Genomic DNA, 19,188 nt, shown 5'->3' with positions numbered 1-19,188 from the left:
AGAAATGTCTTCAGATCAATGAACAACATCAGGAGGTCAACCAAGTACAGCGTCCACTGCAAGGTGAGGCGGTACCAGAACTGTGTTCTGTCCACACTCTTGTACAGGTCAGAATGCTGGCACATGACAGAGAATGACCTTGCCAAGCTGTCATCATTCCACACCAGAGGAAGATCCTCAGTATTTTCTGGTAAAGAAAGATCTCCAACCATGCCCTACTCCTTCAGTGTCACCAGGAGGACATGGTCATGGTCATCATGAGGAAATGTTGGAGATGCATTGGTCATGTGATGGGAAGGTTGGCCAACTCCATCATCAAGACAGCACCTCATTGGATCTCTGAAGTACAGATGAAATACAGGAGGCCGAAGACAACTTGGTGCCGCACTACAAAGGCAGAAATGAAGACCCTGAACCACACCTGGGGCACACTAGAGAAGACGGCTAAGGACAAACAGAGATAGAGAACCTTCATTGTTGCCCTAAACACCAGTGGCATATGAGGCATTTGATTGATTGAATCAGAAATTATTGAATTGAATTGACTTTATTTCTTACATCCTTCACATACGAGTGGTAAAAATCTTTATGTTACGTCTGCGCCTGAATGTGCAATGTGCAATTTATAGTAATTTGTAATAAATAGTATGTACAACAGGACAGTCAATATAGCATTGAAATACAATTGTGTCAGCATGAATTAATCTGTCTGATGGCCTGGTGGAAGGAGCTGTCCTGGAGCCTGTTGGTCCTGGCTTTAATGCTGTGCTACCGTTTCCTGGATGGTAGCAGCTGGAACAGTTTGTGGTTGGGGTGACTCGGGTCCCCAATGATCCTTTGGGCCCTTTTTATGCACCTGTATCTGTAAATGTCTTGAATACTGGGAAGTTCACAGCCACAGATGTGCAGATGCAAAATTCGCAGGAAAATAATGTGCCAACTCCAGACTTCCAAGCAGATATTTCTTGTTATCAGAGTCTCTGTTTAGAACTTGTTTGGAGTCTTATTATATTGCATGATCAAATATCATGCAATTATTAACCATACTAAATACGTAGCTGATACAGCGAGTTGATTATGAGGGGAGGAGCTGGATGGTGCAGACCGTATTGCTGCCTGCTACAGAAAGGAGTCAGAGTTGCTGTGCAGAATAACAGTGAGTGATTGTCTTGGATGTTTTTCTTGATTGCAAGACCCTGTTGGACATTGGTAATATAAAATAATGCAAGTCCGGTTCACTGGTTTATTGCGGAGACTTATTGGAGGGGGCTGCGTGGCATCGGTTGCAGCAAGAACTAGGCCTCCTACTGAGGGGAGGTGCCGGAGGCAGTGTGGCACAGCAGCCATGCTGGATTGGTGGCTGGCCTCTCCCATCAGTGCTGCCCTCTAGTGTTTATTCGGTGGAAGGCAATCTGGATTGCATGCGTGCGTTGGTCTGCAAACTGCTGAGCACCTGTTCTTGCCAACAACACCCATGCACCATCAATTTACAGGACATGTCATTCAGGGACCTGAGCCATATATTTGTTTTTGTGTGACTGTATATTTACTGCTGTCTTTGATGCGCTATACTGTACGTTACTTGTGCTGTGCATGACTGTTGATACTGTGTTTTGCACCTTGGCCCTGCAGAAATGCTATTTTGTTTGCCTGTATTCATGAGTAAACATTCATGTATGGTTGAACTTGAACTTCAACAGTGATGAATCTTTCCTTTCATTAAAGATTCATCATTTTTATGTTAAGACTAAAAGCCACGATACCAAGTACAAGGAAACCTGGATACTGAAGGGTATTGAGGTCTGGGCAAAGAGACAAAAAAAGAAGCATGTAATAGGTATAGGGAAGTGAAGATGGGCAAGGCCCATCAAGGGTATAAATAGTGTAGGAAAATGTTTTAAAAGGACATTAGAAAGGCAGAGAGGGTCAAAAATATCATTGAAAGACAGGACCAAGGTAAAAGCAAAACAGTTTTATAGTATATTAAGAACAGGAAAAGGGCACTCACATGGTGAAGAAGTGCTTTGAGTGATTGCTAGAATTAGCTCTTGCCTGAGCAAGAATCTAGACCTAATGTAATATGTTGACCACCACAACAGGTGCAATCTCATTGGATCTCCAGTCAGCTTTGGAGCACCTGGATGACAACAATGCATACATCAGGTTGCCGCCTATTGATTACAGCTCCATCACCCCCTCAGTACCAATCAACATCCTAGGCCTCTGTACCACTCTCTGCAACTGGATCCTTGACTTCCTCATTGGGAGACCACAGACAAGTCAGATTGATAAAGTATCTCCTTATCATTGATAATCAACTCAGGCACACCTGAAGGATGTGTGTTTAACCCACTGCTCTACTCTCTCTACACTCGTGACTGTATGGCTTGACCATATGACTGTTCAAAGTTCAATCTACATTTACTATTAAAGCACGTACAGTGTATGTCACTGTATACTACCTTGAGATTCATTTTCTTGCAGGCATTCACAATAGAATGAAGAAATACAATAGAATCAACGGAAAACTAAGATTAACAAACAACCAATGCGTGAAAGAAGACAAACTACACAAATGCAAAAACAAACAAATAAATAATGCTGAAAACATGAGCTGTAGAGTCCCTAAACGAGGTTGTGTTCAGTGTTGAGGTGAGTGAAGTTGTCCGTGCTGGCTATGGCTCAAATGTCATCTAGAAATTTCCGAATGGCACCACTGCTGCTGGCAGGATTTCAGATGGCAATGAAGGGATGTGAGACAGATCAGCTGGCTGAGTGGTGTCACAACAACAACCTTGCACTCGACGTCAGAAAGATCAAGGGAATGATTGTGATCTTCAGGAAGGGGATGGCGAGAGAACTCACACCAGTCCTTTTTGAGGGGCCAGCGGTGGAAAGAATGAGCAACTTCAAGTTCCTGGGTGTTAGCATCTCAGCCGACTTATCCTGGGCCCAACACATTGATGCAATCATGAAGGAGGTATGCCATTGGCTCTACTTCATTAACAGTTTGAGGAGATATAGTAAGTTCAAAGTAAATTTTTTATGGAAGTACATATATTTTGCGATATATTATCTTGAGATTCATTTCCTGCAGGCATTTACAGGAAAAAATAAAGAAATACATAGAATCTATGATAAACTACAGATAAGCAAAGACCAACAAACAACTAATGTACAAAGGAAGACAAACTGCCCAAATAAAAAATTTATACTGAGAACATGAGTTGTGAAGAGTCCTTGGAAATGAGTCTATAGTTTGTAGAATCAGTTCAGAGTTGTGGTGATGAAATTATTCACACCAGTTCAGGAGTCTGATGGCTGTAGTGTAATAACTGTTACTGATCCTGGTGGTGTGGGATCTAAGGCTTCTGTATCTCCTGTCTGATGGTAAGTAGGGAGATGAAAGCATGTGATGTTCCTTAATGCTGCTTTCTTGTGGCAGTGCTCCATCTCAAGTGTACTCAATAGTAGGGGGGGCTTTTGTCTGTGATGGACTGAGCTCCATCCACTACTTTTTGTAGTCTTTCCATTCCTAGGTATTGGTGTTTCCATATCAGGCCGAGGTGCAACCAGTTTGGATACCATCCACTGTATACCTTTAGAAATTTGTCAAAGTTTTTGATGACGTACTGAGCCTATGCAAACTTCTAAGAAAGTAGAGGTATTGTTATGCTTTCTTTATGATGGCGCTTACATCCAGTACAGATCCTGTATGTTAACATCAAGGATTGTAAAGCTCCTGACCCTCTCCACCTCGTTCACCTATGAACGACATGCCTCATGGACCTTCAGCTTCTTCCTGTAGTCGATATATCAGATCTTCGGTTTTGCTAACGTTGTGTGGTTGTTGTTGTGGCACTCTATCAAATTTCCGATCTCCTGTTTATATGCTGATTCATCACCAACATTCATCATCATCATTTCTGAATGGCTTAGGAGTTCATGAACACCATCTCACTATTCTTATGCATTATCTATCTTTCTGTCTATCTGTTTATTTATTGATTGATTGGTTTTAACTTACAGTAATTTTTATATCTTGCACTGCACTGATGCCACAAAACAACAAATTTCACAACATACTGTATGTCAGTGATAATAAACCAGGTTCCAATTTGGAGTAGGTACCACGGGGAAAATACTTGCATCAAGCCAGATGGTATAAGTGAGATCTGAAAGTTCAAAGTAAATTTATTATCGAAGTATGGATACATTATACAACTTTGAGGTTCACCTCCTTAAAGGCAGCCACAAAAAAAGAAACCCAAAGGAACCCTTTAAAAAAAGTCTGACAAACGTGCAGAGAGAGAGAGAGAGAGAGAGAGAGAGAACATACCATGTAGGCAATAAAAGTAAGCCAATAGCAGTTAGAATGAAAGTGAGTCCTTAGACACGAAGCCCGGAGCAGCCGGACCAGGCCCACAGCCTGAGCCTCAGTGCAGTGAAGAGCAAAGTAAACATCGTGGAGCAGTGAGCAGAACTGGCCCGATCCTCGTCTCTGGTCCCGACACCCTGACTTTTCAATCCATCTGGCCTTCAATCCTTCTGGCCTGCCATTTAAATTGTCCAAACATCGGGTTGTTCCTTGCTCTAGGCCCCGGGCCTGTCACACTGATATGCTCTGGGCCTGGACCCCGCTGCCACATTTCACTCCATACCTGACCTTTCCAAATCTGCCTGGCGCTTAGATTGATCACACTTCACACTCGGTTTAGGCGGACGGGCCCTGAACCTGACACTCCTTCGCTCCGACTTTTCTCCGCATTGTTCACCCCAACTTAATTTCAAATATGCTTCGACCTCACACCAATTTTGCCTCATGCTTCGACCCTTGTCTCAGCCTTGCCTTTGCTCACCTCTCCATTGTTTATCGCAATCATTTACTATAATTTTTAACAGAAAAAGTTTTATTAATATTTAGTTGTGTTTCTTATCTTGGAAACCACCAGTAAGATATTGCTTGCCCTCAGCAGTGTCATCTTAAAGCAGAAGAAATGAATACTTTTCATCAGTATTCACAGAGGATGTGGGCTTGGAGTTAGAGAACTCAACAAAGCAGGTAGTGATATTCCAGTGCAGGTCTCCATAGATAAAGAGGAGGTGCTTGGTGTTTTAGCGAGCTTAAAGGGGGTAAATCCCCAAAGCCAGATGAGATTTATCCTAGGAGGCGAGAGACGAGATAAGTGGATGAGTTTTTTAAAATCTTTGCTGACTACGTAGGTACCAGATAGCTGAAGCTGAAAAGGCTGGAAATTATAGACTTGTGAGCCTAAAATCATCAGTAGGGAAGTTATTTAAAAAAAAATCCGAGACCAGGATCAGTGACCATTTTGAAAAGCAGAGACTGATCAGATAGAATGGTTTTATGAAGGGCAGATCTTCTCTGGCCAATCTGAGTGAACTTCTTTAAACAATGTGTATTGATGAAGGTAGTGCTGTATATATGGCTTACATGAACTTCAGTAAGGCCTTTGAAAAGGTTCCCCATGAGGGACTCCATGAGGGTTCAAAAGATAAGGGCTCATAGGATCAAGGCAAGTTAATAAAAGGAGAGAAAGTGAGTTTGTACAGAGCTGTTTTAGTGATTGGCTGCCTATGACTAGTGGTGCTTGAAAGGGATTGGTGCTTAGGTCTTATTGCTTGTAATGTACATGAATGATTTAGATGTGGATGTTGGTGACATAATTAGTAAGATGCGGTGGAGCTGTTGACAATGTGGAGAGTGGTCTTAGGCTACAAGGTGATATCAATATGTAGTTGATGATGGAGTTAATTACTGATAATGTGTGATGCTGCATTTCTGGAGTACTGATGTGAGTAGAGAATACGGGACACCAGAAATAGTGAAGTTCTAGGGAGCACTGAGGAGCAGAGAGACATTGGCATGCATGTCCAAAAATCTTTGAAGGTGATGTGATAGATATTCACTTCCTGGTCCAGGGGGCCTCTTGGTTTTGCCAAGCTTAGCTTTCTAAACACAGCAATTGCCACTTTTAAGATTTAGTTTCTGTCAAAAACGGAAGACAGTCTTCAGTTTCTACAGTGTAAATGGTAAGTAATAATCTGACATTTGAAAAAACAGATTTGCAAACAAGCTCTGTCTGTAGAAAGCAGGATGCTGGGTCACTGCACTTGGTTTATCGCTGCTTAGGAAGTGCAGAATAAGAGAATGGGTTATTTATTTTGTCTTGCTTCAAAATAAACAATGCTGTTTAAATTGCGTATTCATGGAAGCTTGCAAAGCAGATGGAGGCAACTACTTAGCATATCAGTAACTCCTCTACCAACTGAGTCCACGTACTCAGAGAAGTCAGCTTTACAACATTAGTTGTGAGTAGCTGGCAGTTGTGTCTCCAAGAGGCTTTTAGACTGTTAGTGTAAAAAGGATATCTGAGGAAGTATATGTGTGTGAAGTCACCCAAGTGGCAAAAACCTGTATAAATGTAGAAAGCAGTTCAGGCTTATTAGGAATAGCATAAAGAACATCAAGAAGCATGAAAGAAATATGGGATGAGCTAGGGTGCATTTCTCTGGCTTGATTTCTGCAAAGGACGATTTGTTTGTCTTCATCATTGGTATATCTTTTTAGCTTATAGGAATGTAACTGTGTTTGGAAAATCAGTCAAGCTTTAGAAATGGTTTGTAATTTTGAAATACTTTATACATGGAAATCCTTTGAGTTTTAAATGTTGTTTGGATTTATACGTGTATCACTGAAAGTAAATGAACTGTGTTTAAATTATTTTGTTCGCTGAAAGTATCTTCTCCTTGGGCGGGGTGGGGTGGACTCACTGCTCAAATAGTGAGTATGAGCAGCTGAACTCCACGTGCAGAATGAACAGTAAAGTGAACTAGTATTTGAATCAGAAAATCACCGGCATGTGTCATGAAATTTGTTCTTAGTAGCAGCAGTTCAATGCAATACATGATAATATAGAAAAGAAAAAAAAGTAAATCAATTACGGAAAGTATATATATGTATGTTGAATAGAATAAAAAGAGAAAAAACAGAAATAACATATATTTTAAAAAATAGGTAATGTTCATGGGTTCAATGTCCATTTAGGATTCGGATGGCAGAGAGGAAGAAGCTGTTCCTGAATCACTGAGTGTGTACCTTCAGGATTCTGTACCTCCTACCCGACAGTAACAATGAGAAGAGGCCTTGCCCCGGGTGATGGAAGTCCTTAATAATGGATTTCGCCTTCCTGAGGCACCAATCCTTGAAGATGTCTTGGATACTACCGAGTCTGACTAATATTCACGACTTTCTGCAGCTTCTTCCAGTCCTGTGCAACAGCCCCCCCTTCTACCACCTCCCCTCCGAAACTCCGGGACAGTGATGCAGCAAGTCAGATTGCTCTCCACGGTACATCTACAGAAGTTTTCGACAAACCAAATCTCTTCAAACTCCGAATGAAGGATAGTCACACTCTTGCCTTCTTTATAGCTGTATCGATATGTTGGGACCAGGTTAGATCTTCAGAGATTTTGACCCCCAGGAACTTGAAATTGCTCACTCTTTCCACTTCTGATCCCTCTATGAGGATTGGTTCATGTTCCCTGATCTTACCCTTGCTGAAGTCCACAGTCATCTCTTTCGTCTTACTGACATTGAGTGCAAGGTTGTTGCTACGACACCACTCAACTAACTGGTATATCTCACTCCTGTACACCCTCTCATCTCCATCTGAGATTCTATCAACAATGGTTGTATCATCAGCAAATTTATAGCCACACAGTCATGGGTATAGAGAGAGTAGAACAGTGGGCTAAGCACACATTCCTGAGCTGCACCAGTGTTGATCATCAGCGAAGGGGAGATATTGTCACCAATCTGCACAGATTGATTGTGGTCTTCCGGTTAGGAAGTCGAGGATCCAATTGCAGAGGGAGGTATTGAGGCCCAGGTTCTGTAACTTATCAATCAGGATTGTGGTAATGATGGTGTTTTCCCTGAAGTTGAGGAGGTTCAGAGGGGGCATGACTAAAAGATATAAATTTATGAGTGGCATAGATAGGTTTGACTGCAGGGAACCTTCAAAGCTGAATTCCAGAGACTTCAGGTCAGGGTAACAAATTTAGAGGGGTCTGAGGGGAACCCCTCAGCCCAAGAGTGCTGTCCCTGGAATGCATTGGGGAAAGAGTGGTGGAAGCTGAAATACTGACAGCATTTGAAAAATGGCCTTATTAAGGCATTTCAGATTTCTATTGAGTCTTTATATAAAAAGAAAATCACATATGTTATTGACAAAATTCAGCTATATGGAGCAATTTTTTGAAATGCACTTTCGCAGCAATAACACAGTTTGTAAATCTGCAGATATAATACAGGATAGAGATAGAACAACTTCAATGACTATAAAAGGAGTGGTGGCATCTTATCTTTTGTTGTTTGATGTTGCTAAGGAAAACCAACTTCCTTTCCAGCAATGATGTCTGGAATAGTAATCAGCAGAGAACAATGGTAATCACGTCAGTAACTAAACACATTGCTGGCAGATTCTGGGGTTTATTTGCATAATTTTCCTAAGAAACTCTTTAACTGGATGGACTGGTTTTATTTCCAATGATCAATACTGCATGAAAAAGATTTTGATGTCCCTAAATATTGTTCATTTTTGAGGCAGGTAATAGATCTGGAGGAATGGTAATGAGCATAGCCAGTAGAAGAGTTATGTTTATCAGAGGGTTATTGGATTAAGGAGGAAAATTAAACTCTGAATCTGGAGCAACAAACAAAATGCTGGTGAAATTCACCGGGTCAGTCACTGAGCTCTGGCTGCCAAGCCTGCTGAGTTCTTACAGCATTTTGCTTGTTGGAACAAGAAGAATTTGGGTTAAGTTAGGGAGATACCTCTAGGGTTGGAGGGTGGAGAATGAATGGTGGGGTGATGGAACTAGGGCAGGTTGAAGTAAAGGAGGGATGGGGATGACTTTGGAGCAGGGAATAGAGCAGGGTAGGGATTGTGGTGGGGTAGAAAGGAATGAGGCTGGCAGTGTAGTGGATAAAGAGTGTGGGCTATAGGTAGTGGCAACACAGGTAGACAAGATGGTGAAAAAGGCATTTGGCATGCTTGCTTTCATTGGTCAGAGCAGTGAGTACAACAATTGCTTCAACATGTTGCGACTGTACAACCGATTGGTGAGACCACATGCAGTATCTTATGCAGTTCTGGTCATCTGGTTACTGGAGGATATCATTAAACAGGAAATGGTGCAGAAAAGATTCACAAATATGTTAGGACTGGAAGGTTTTATTTATAGGGATAAGCCGTATAGGCTGGGACTTTTTATCTTGGAGCCTAGCAGGCTAAGGGTGATCATATAAAGGTATATTAAATAATGACGGGCATAAATAAATTAGATGACCACTGTCTTTTTAGGGGATCCAAAACTGGAGGATATTAATTTAAGGTGAGAGGAGAAAGAATGTTGAAAAGACTAGATAGGGTGGATGTGGAGAAAATCTTTCCTATGGTGGGGTATCCAGATCTCGAGGGCAGAGCCTCAAAACTTAGGGGCAACCGTTAAGAACAGAGGAAAGGAGGAATCTTTTTAGCCAGAGAGTAGTAAATCTGTGGAATGGTCTGCCACAGACTGTGGTGGAGACCAAGTCTGTGAGTATATTTAAGGCCGAAGTTGATCATTTCCTGATCGATCAGGGCATCAGAGGATACAGGGAGAAGACAGGTGTATGGGGTTGAGTGGGATCCTGGATCAGCCATGATGGAATGGTGGAACAGACTCGGACTGAATGGCCTCATTCTGCTCCTATGTCTTATGGTCTTAGAATCAGAATCAGAATCAGGTTTATTATCACTGGCATGTGTCATGAAATTTGATAACAGCAGCAGCAGTTCAATGCTATACATAATACAGCAGAAGAAAAAAATAATAAATAAATTACAGTATATGTATATTGAATGGATTAAAAATCATGCAAAAACAGAAATAATATATATTTAAAAACTGAGGTAGTGTTTGTGGGTTCAGTGTCCATTTAGGAATCGGATGGCAGAGGGGAAGAAGCTATTCCTGAACCATCGAGTGTGTGCCTTCAGGTTTCTGTACCTCCTTCCTGATGGTAACTGTGAGAAAAGGGCATGCTCCTTGAAGATGTCCTGGGTACTTTGTAGGCTAGTACCCAAGATGGAGCTGACTAAACTTATGACCCTCTGCAGCTTCTTTCAGTCCTGTGCAGTAGCCCACCCAGACCAGACAGTGATGCAGCCTGTCAGAATGCTGTCCATGGTACATCTATAGAATTTTTTGAGTGTTTTTGTTGACATACCAAATCTCTTCAAACTCCTAATAAAGTATGGATGCCGTCTTCCTTTCTTTATAGCCGCATCGATATGTTGGGACCAGGTTAGGTCCTCAGAGATCTTGACACCCAGGAACTTGAAACTGCTCACTCTCTCCACTTCTGATCCCTCTGTGAGGATTGGTATGTGTTCCTTCATCTTATCCTTTCATCTTACAGACGTTTAGTGCAAGGTTGCTGCTGCGACACCACTCCACTAGTTGGCATATCTCGCTCCTGTATGCCCTCTTGTCTCCATCTAACATTCTACCAATAAATCAGCAAATTTATAGATGGTGTTTGAGCTATGCCTAGCCACACAGTCATGGGTATAGAGAGAGTAGAGCAGTGGGCTAAGCACACAGCTCTGAAGTGTACCAATGCTGATCGTCAGCAAGGTGGAGATATTATCACCAATCTGCACAGATTGTAGTCTTCCAGTTAGGAAGTCGAGGATTCAGTTGCAGAGGGAGGCACATAGGTGCAGTTTCTGTAACTTCTCAATCAGGATCTTGGGAATGATGGTGTTGAATACTGAGCTATAGTCAACGAACAGCATCCTGACATAGGATGGAGGTCCTTAATAATGGACACTGCCTTTCCAAGACACCGCTCCTTGAAGATGTCCTGGGTACTTTGTAGGCTAGTACCCAAGATGCAGCCGACTAAATTTACAAGCCTCTGCAACCTTGTCTTTATGAATGTTTCTAGCATATGTTCTAATACATCCCAAAGCACTGGAGGTATCACCAGCACTGTCTCTACAGAATTCTTTAAAACCTTCGGAAGGATAAGAAAATAATCATCAGTGTTCTCTGAAGACAATATTCCCAGCACTGAAGCCCTTAATAAACAGTCAATGTCAACCTAAAATGTTAACTGTTTATTCATTTCCATAGATGCTGCCTGACCTGCTGAGTTCCTCCAGCATTTTGTGTGTGTTCATCTGGACTTCCAGCATCTGCAGAATCTTGTGTTATTGAAGCACTCATTACAGTCAGTCAACTCTGTTGGGTAGGTCACCTCAATAAAAAACCTGACTCCCAAAACAGACTCTCCATTCCAAACTCTGTCACAGGATGAGGTTGCCAAATGTACAGTGGAAGCAATTCAAGGATGCTCTCCTTGCCCCCTTCAAGGAATGCAATGTCCCAGTGACTTAAAAGACTGCAGATTTTGGTACCTGGAGTAACACACAAACTGCTGGAAGAGTTCAGTGGGTTAAGTAACATCAGTGGGAGGAAAGACTGACCACTGACTCCTGAGAATTTCTGGTTCTTGACTGCTCAAAGTGGCAAAGAGTAAGCACTTTAAACTTTGGGTTGATGTCGTCGGGTCACTGAGAAGACCAGCTAAAAAAGGCAGAAGTACACCATGTTCAAAGCTACACATCCACCCCACCAAGCACCTCCTGTCTCAACACTTCCATTATCTTTAACTGTGGGTTCCACATCAGCTTTATCAGTCACCTGTCAATCCACATAAGGGGAGATGAGGCAGGTCATCCTTGATCCTAACGGACCGTCTAATAGACAGAGACATTAATGAAAAACATTGTTTATGCAACTAAACTCCTGACAGTGCTGATAGAATTAAACTGGAGTACTTTGAAAGCAGTATCTAAGTTTTCTTACATTTAAGGATAATTATTATCCTTAATGCATTCAAAATCAAGGTCACTAGCTTGATACATCAGCAGCATCTGGAATTAAGAAGCAAAACTAAAAGCAAACCATTTACAGTCAATACCTCACAAAGAGTTTCCTGTGGAGTCTCTGTTCTTTAAATGATGAAACAAGTTGGATTTTGTGTGGTATAGTATGTTCTTTAGCATACATTCTGCAGCAGCACAAATAAACCAGCATACTAACTATAACAAAAATGTTCTAAAACTTGTGAATATTGTAAATTATACCAAATTTTGTTGAGGACCAGTCTATATTTTTGATATGTTGGTAACAATAGTGCACTTGAAAAGTTATGTTTTGGGTAGTACAATTTCTTTTGTTATATTTAACATCACATAGGGTTGAGTTTTTATGGTCTTTTACTCATTAATTAGTTGTAAATGAGGATAAAAGTTGCAGCTATCTGGATTGCTTTGCTTTCTCATTGTTTTTCTTGGTCTATTGCACTGGTTCTCTTGACAACATTTTGCAATCTATTGGTTCTTAAGTGACTTCTATTATCCTTAACTGCAACTTCCCCAACACTAGGGTTGATATGGCTCTCAATTGCATCTACCCCAAGTCCTGTAATTCTGCTTTCCACTTCTCCAAAAAGGATAGACTTCCTTTTGAACTTGCGTTCCAGCTCGATAGCCCTTCAGACACAAAGGCTCATACTCCACAATTTCCATCGCCAGGCACACTTCACATATCAGAATTCTGGAGCATAAGACATAGGAACAGAAATAGGTCATTCAGCCCATCGAGTCTGCTCCACCATTCCATCATGGCTGATTCATTATCCCTCTCAACCCCATTCTCCTGCCTTCTTCCTGTAACCGTTGACACCCTGACTAAGCAAGAACCTCTCAGTCTCTGCTTTAAACTTACTCATTGATTTGTCCTCCACAGCTGTCTCTGACAATGAATTCCACAGATTCACTCCCTCTGGCTAAAGCAATTCCATCTCATATCTGTCCTCAATGGATGTCCCTCTATTCTGTGTATACTCTCTGGTCCTAGACTCCACATCCTGTCCACATACACTCTGTCTCGGACTTTCAGTGTTCGACAGGTTTCAATGAGGTTCCTTCTCATTTTCCTGAACTCCAGTGAGTACAGGCACCACGCCACCTGATGTTCCTCATGCAATCATTCCAGGAATTATTCCCTTGACTCTCCTCTGGACTGTCAACAATGCCAGCACATCTTTTCTTAGATAAAGGGCCCAAAACTGCGAACAATATCCAAGTGCAAACTGACCAATGCATTAAGTCGCCTCAACATCTCAGCCTTCCTCTTGTATTTTAGTCCAACGGTCCCCAACCAGCGGGCTGCGGACCGGTACCGGGCCGCGAGGAAACGATATGATTTGGCGATATGAGTCAGCTGCACCTTTTCTCATCCCGTCACGGCCACTGTTGAGCTTGAACGCACGCGAGGTCATTAACAGCGTGTCATCCATGTCAGCGCGGGAAGAAGATCAACTCCTTGAGCTTGTAAATGACGGCGGGCTGAAAAATATGTTTGACATAATGTGTCTGCCGGCATTCTGGATCAAAGTCAAGGCTAAGTATCCTGAGATAGCTACGAAAGCACTGGAAACGTTGCTTCCATTTCCAACATATCTCTGCAATGAATGCAACGAAAACTAAATTGCGGAATAGACTGGACATAAGGAACCCCCTTCGAGTATCGCTGTCTCCCATCACCCCTCGATGGCACCGTCTTGTTGCAGGAAAACAAGCTCAAGGCTCCCACTGATTCAGCGATATTGGTGTGTTGCAATGATTTTATATGTTCATACGGGGAAAATATGTGCTGTGTGTTTAATATCCAAACATTATTTAAAATGATGCTATTGACTGATAAGTGACTTATATAACCATATAACAATTACAGCACGGAAATAGGCGATCTTGGCCCTTCTAGTCCGTGCCGAACGCTACTCTCACCTAGTCCCACTGACCTGCACTCAGCCCATAACCCTCCATTCCTTTCCTGTCCATATTCCTATCCAATTTTTCTTTAAATAATATCGAACCTGCCTCTACCACTTCTACTGGAAGTTCTTTCAACACTTACTTCAAGCTCCCCCTCCTCCCCGATGATTGACTTATCACTATATTCATGCGAGGAAAATATGCGCTGTGTGTTTAATATTAAATTCGTTAGATAAACTCTTTTAGAAACGAAATTGAGTGTATTAGCCCCTTATTACCAATATTCCGGTCGTGATGAACACTCCCCCCCAAACAGAATCACCAAAAACGATTTGCAGAGAATAATATCGGCAGGTACACACATGCGCACTGGTGCCCGCGCAAGGCTTCATGGTCATTGTAGACTTTCTCGGTGTAAACACAACATATTTTTTGACTGCTACCCTTGTCCGTTGGCAACCCTACCCCCCCCACCCCGCCTCCCAGGTTGGCTGGTCCGCAAGAATATTGTCAATATTAAACCGGTCCGCAGCGCAAAAAAGGTTGGGGACCCCTGTTTTAGTCCTTTCGAAATAAATGTTTGCATTGCATTTGCCTTACTTACTGACTCAACCTGAAAGTTAGCCTTTAAGGATTCCTACACAAGGACTCCCAAGTCACTTTGCACTAATGATTTTTGAATTTTCTCTCTGTTTAGAAAATACTTGATGCCTTTATTCCTTCAACCAAAGTGCCAAAGTGCATGACCATACACTTCCCTGCACTATATTCTATTGCCACTTCTTTGTCCATTCACTTAATCTGTTCAAGTCCTTCTACAGACTCCTTGCTTCCTCAGCACTACCTGCCACTCCACCTATCTTTGTATCATCTGCAAACTTTGCCATAAAAATCATCAATTCCATCCTACAAAGCATTGACATATAACATGAAAAGAAGCAGTCCAAACATCAACCCTTGCAGAACAACACTTGCCACTGGCAGCTGACAAGAATAGAACCATAGAACACTACAGCACAGAAACAGGCCTTTTGGCCTTTCTTGGCTGTGCCGAACTATTGTTATGCCTAGTCCCACTGACCTACACTCAGGCCATATCCCCTCTCATCCATGTTCCAGTCCAAGTTTTTCTTAAATTTTAAAAGTGAGCCTGCGTTTACCACTTCATCTGGCAGATCATTCCACACTCCCACCACTCTCTGTGTGAAGAAGTCCCCCCCAATGTTCCCTTTAAACTTTTCCCCCTTCACCCTTAACCCATGTCCTCTGGTTTTTTTCTCCCCTAGCCTCAGTGGAAAAAGCCTGCTTGCATTCCTTCTATCTATACCCATCATAATTTTATATATCTCTATCAAATCTCCCCTCATTCTTCTAGAATAGGTCCCTTTTATTCCAACTCTTTGCCTCCTGCTGATCAGCCAATCCTATATAGAAACATAGAAACATAGAAAATAGGTGCAGGAGTAGGCCATTTTGCCCTTCGAGCCTGCACCGCCATTTATTATGATCATGGCTGATCATCCAACTCAGAACACCACCCCAGCCTTCCCTCCATACCCCCTGACCCCCGTAGCCACAAGGGCCATATCTAACTCCCTCTTAAATATAGCCAATGAACTGGCCTCAACTGTTTCCTGTGGCAGAGAATTCCACAGATTCACCACTCTCTGTGTGAAGAAGTTTTTCCTAATCTCGGTCCTAAAAGGCTTCCCCTCTATCCTCAAACTGTGACCCCTCGTTCTGGACTTCCCCAACATCGGGAACAATCTTCCTGCATCTAGCCTGTCCAATCCCTTTAGGATCTTATACGTTTCAATCAGATCCCCCCTCAATCTTCTAAATTCCAACGAGTACAAGCCCAGTTCATCCAGTCTTTCTTCATATGAAAGTCCTGCCATCCCAGGAATCAATCTGGTGAACCTTCTCTGTATTCCCTCTATGGCAAGGATGTCTTTCCTCAGATTAGGGGACCAAAACTGCACACAATACTCCAGGTGTGGTCTCACCAAGGCCTTGTACAACTGCAGTAGTACCTCCCTGCTCCTGTACTCAAATCCTCTCGCTATAAATGCCAGCATACCATTTGCCTTTTTCACCACCTGCTGTACCTGCATGCCCACTTTCAATGACTGGTGTATAATGACACCCAGGTCTCGTTGCACCTCCCCTTTTCCTAATCGGCCATCATTCAGATAATAATCTGTTTTCCTATTTTTGCCACCAAAATGGATAACTTCACATTTATCCACATTAAATTGCATCTGCCATGAATTTGCCCACTCACCCAACCTATCCAAGTCACCCTGCATCCTCTTAGCATCCTCCTCACAGCTAACACTGCCACCCAGCTTCGTGTCATCCGCAAACTTGGAGATGCTGCATTTAATTCCTTCATCCAAGTCATTAATATATATTGTAAACAACTGGGGTCCCAGCACTGAGCCTTGCGGTACCCCACTAGTCACCGCCTGCCATTATGAAAAGGTCCCGTTTATTCCCACTCTTTGCTTCCTGTCTGCTAACCAACTCTCCACCCACACCAATACCTTACCCCCAATACCGTGTGCTTTAAGTTTGCACACTAATCTCCTGTGTGGGACCTTGTCAAAAGCCTTCTGAAAATCCAAATATACCACATCCACTGGTTCTCCCCTATCCACTCTACTAGTTACATACTCAAAAAATTCTATGAGATTCGTCAGACATGATTTTCCTTTCACAAATCCATGCTGACTTTGTCCGATCATTTCACCGCTTTCCAAATGTGCTGTTATCGCATCCTTGATAACTGCCTCCAGCAGTTTCCCCACCACCGACGTTAGGCTAACCGGTCTATAATTCCCCGGTTTCTCTCTCCCTCCTTTTTTAAAAAGTGGAGTTACATTAGCCACCCTCCAATCCTCAGGGACAAGTCCAGAATCTAACGAGTTTTGAAAAATTATCACTAATGCATCCACTATTTCTTGGGCTACTTCCTTAAGCACCCTGGGATGCAGACCATCTGGCCCTGGGGATTTATCTGCCTTCAATCCCTTCAATTTAACTAACACCACTTCCCTACTAACATGTATTTCGCTCAGTTCCTCCATCTCACTGGACCCTCTGCCCCTACTATTTCTGGAAGATTATTTATGTCCTCCTTAGTGAAGACAGATACTTGCTGGTATCTTTCCTGTAATACCATGGGCTCTTATTTGATAAGCAGCCTCACGTGAGGCAAATTGTCAAAGGCCTTCTGAAAAGCCAAATAAACAACATCCACTGACTCTCCTTTGTCTATCCTACCTGTTATCTTCTCAAAGAGTTCCAACAGATATGTCAGGCAAGACTTTCCCTTAGGAAACCATGCTGGCTTCGACCTATTTTGTCATGTGACTCCAAGCAGCCCAAAACCTCGTCCTTGATAATGGACTCCAACACTTTCACAACCATTGAAGTTAAGCTAACTGGTCTATAATTTCTTTTCTTCTGCCTTCCTCCCTTCTTAAAGAGTGGCGTGATATTTGCAATTTTCCAATTCTCCAGAACCACTCCAGAAACTCTCCAGAAGCTAGAGATTCTTGAAAGATCATTACAAATGTCTCTGCAATCTCTTCAGCTATGTCTTTCAGAACACTGGGGTATGGTCCATAGGGTGCAGGTGACTTATCTACATTCAGACACTTCAGCTTCGCAAGTACCTTCTCCTTAGTAATAGCAACTACACTCACTTCTGCCCTCTGACACTCTTGAATTTCTGGCATACTGCTAGTGTCTTCCACATTGAAGACTGATGCAAAAAACTTATTAACATCATCTGCCATTTCCTTGTCCCCCATTACTGCTTCTCTCGCTTAATTTTCCAGCAGTCCAATATCCACTCTGATCTCTCTTTTACTCTTTATAAGGCAGCGGTCCCCAACCACCAGGCCGCGGACTGGTACCGGGCCGCAAAGCATGTGCTACCGGTCCATGAGGAAACGATATGATTTGGCGATATGAGTCAGCTGCACCTTTCCTCATTCTCTGTCAAGCCCACTGTTGAGCTTGAATGCACGCGAGGTCATCCATGTCAGCGCGGGAAGGAGATCAACTCCTTGAGCTTGCAAATGACGGCAAGCTGAAAAGTACGTTTGACATAACATCTCTGCCGGCATCCCGGATCAAAGTCAAGGCCAAATATCCTGAGATAGACACGAAAGCACTGGAAATTTTGCTTTCATTTCCAACATATCCCTGCAATGAATGCAACGAAAACTAAATTGCGGAATAGACTGGACATAAGGAACCACCTTCGAGTATCGCTGTCTCCCATCACCCCTCGATAGGACCCCGTTGTTGCAGGGAAAAAAGCCCAGAGCTCCCACTGATTAGCGATATTGGTGTGTTGCAATGAATTTATATGTTCATACGAGGAAAATATGTGCTGTGTGTTTAATATCCAAACATTACTTAAAATGTTATGATGCTATTGACTTATAAGTGACTTATATAACCATATAACAATTACAGCGTGGAAACAGGCTACCCTTCTAGTTCATGCCGAAAGTTACTCTCACCTAGTTCCACCGATCTGCACTCAGCCCATAACCCTCCATTCCTTTCCTGTCCATATACCTATCCAATTTTTCTTTAAATGACAATATTGAACCTGCCTCTACCACTTCTACTGGAAGTTCGTTCAACACTTACTTCAAGCTCCCCTGTCCTCCCCTGATAATCGACTTACCACTATACTCATGCGAGGAAAATATGCGCTGTGTGTTTAATATTAAATTTGTAAATTGAGTGTAATAGCCACTTATCACCTATATTCCGGCGTGATTAACCCCTCCCCCCCCACTGAACAGAATCGCCAAAAACGATTTGTAGAAAAAAATTGGCATGTACATGCGCAAGTCACGCATGTGCACTGGTGCCTGCGCAAGACTTCATGGTCATTGTAGTTTTTTTGTGGTAAACAACGTATTTGACTGCTACTCTTGTCCGTTAGCAACCCTACCCACCCCCCGCCCCCAGGTCGGCCGGTCCACGAGAATATTGTCAATATTAAACCGGTCCGCAATGCAAAAAAGGTTGGGGACCCTTGCGGTATATCTGAAGGATCTTTTGATATTCTTTAATAGTTTTGGCTAGCTTATCTTCATAATTCACCTTTTCTCTCCATATGTGTGTTTTTAGTTAGGATAAGAAGATCTTTCTGAATTTCATCCTCTATGCATGTAGAAAGAAATTGCTGAAGTTTACCTGAGAAAGTTAAGCATGTGATGAAAAGATACGAGTCTAGATA

The sequence above is a fragment of the Mobula birostris genome, chromosome 2, assembly GCF_030028105.1.
Source record: "Mobula birostris isolate sMobBir1 chromosome 2, sMobBir1.hap1, whole genome shotgun sequence".
In the NCBI taxonomy this organism is placed as follows: Eukaryota; Metazoa; Chordata; class Chondrichthyes; order Myliobatiformes; family Myliobatidae; genus Mobula; species Mobula birostris.
This window is presented reverse-complemented; position numbering follows the sequence as displayed.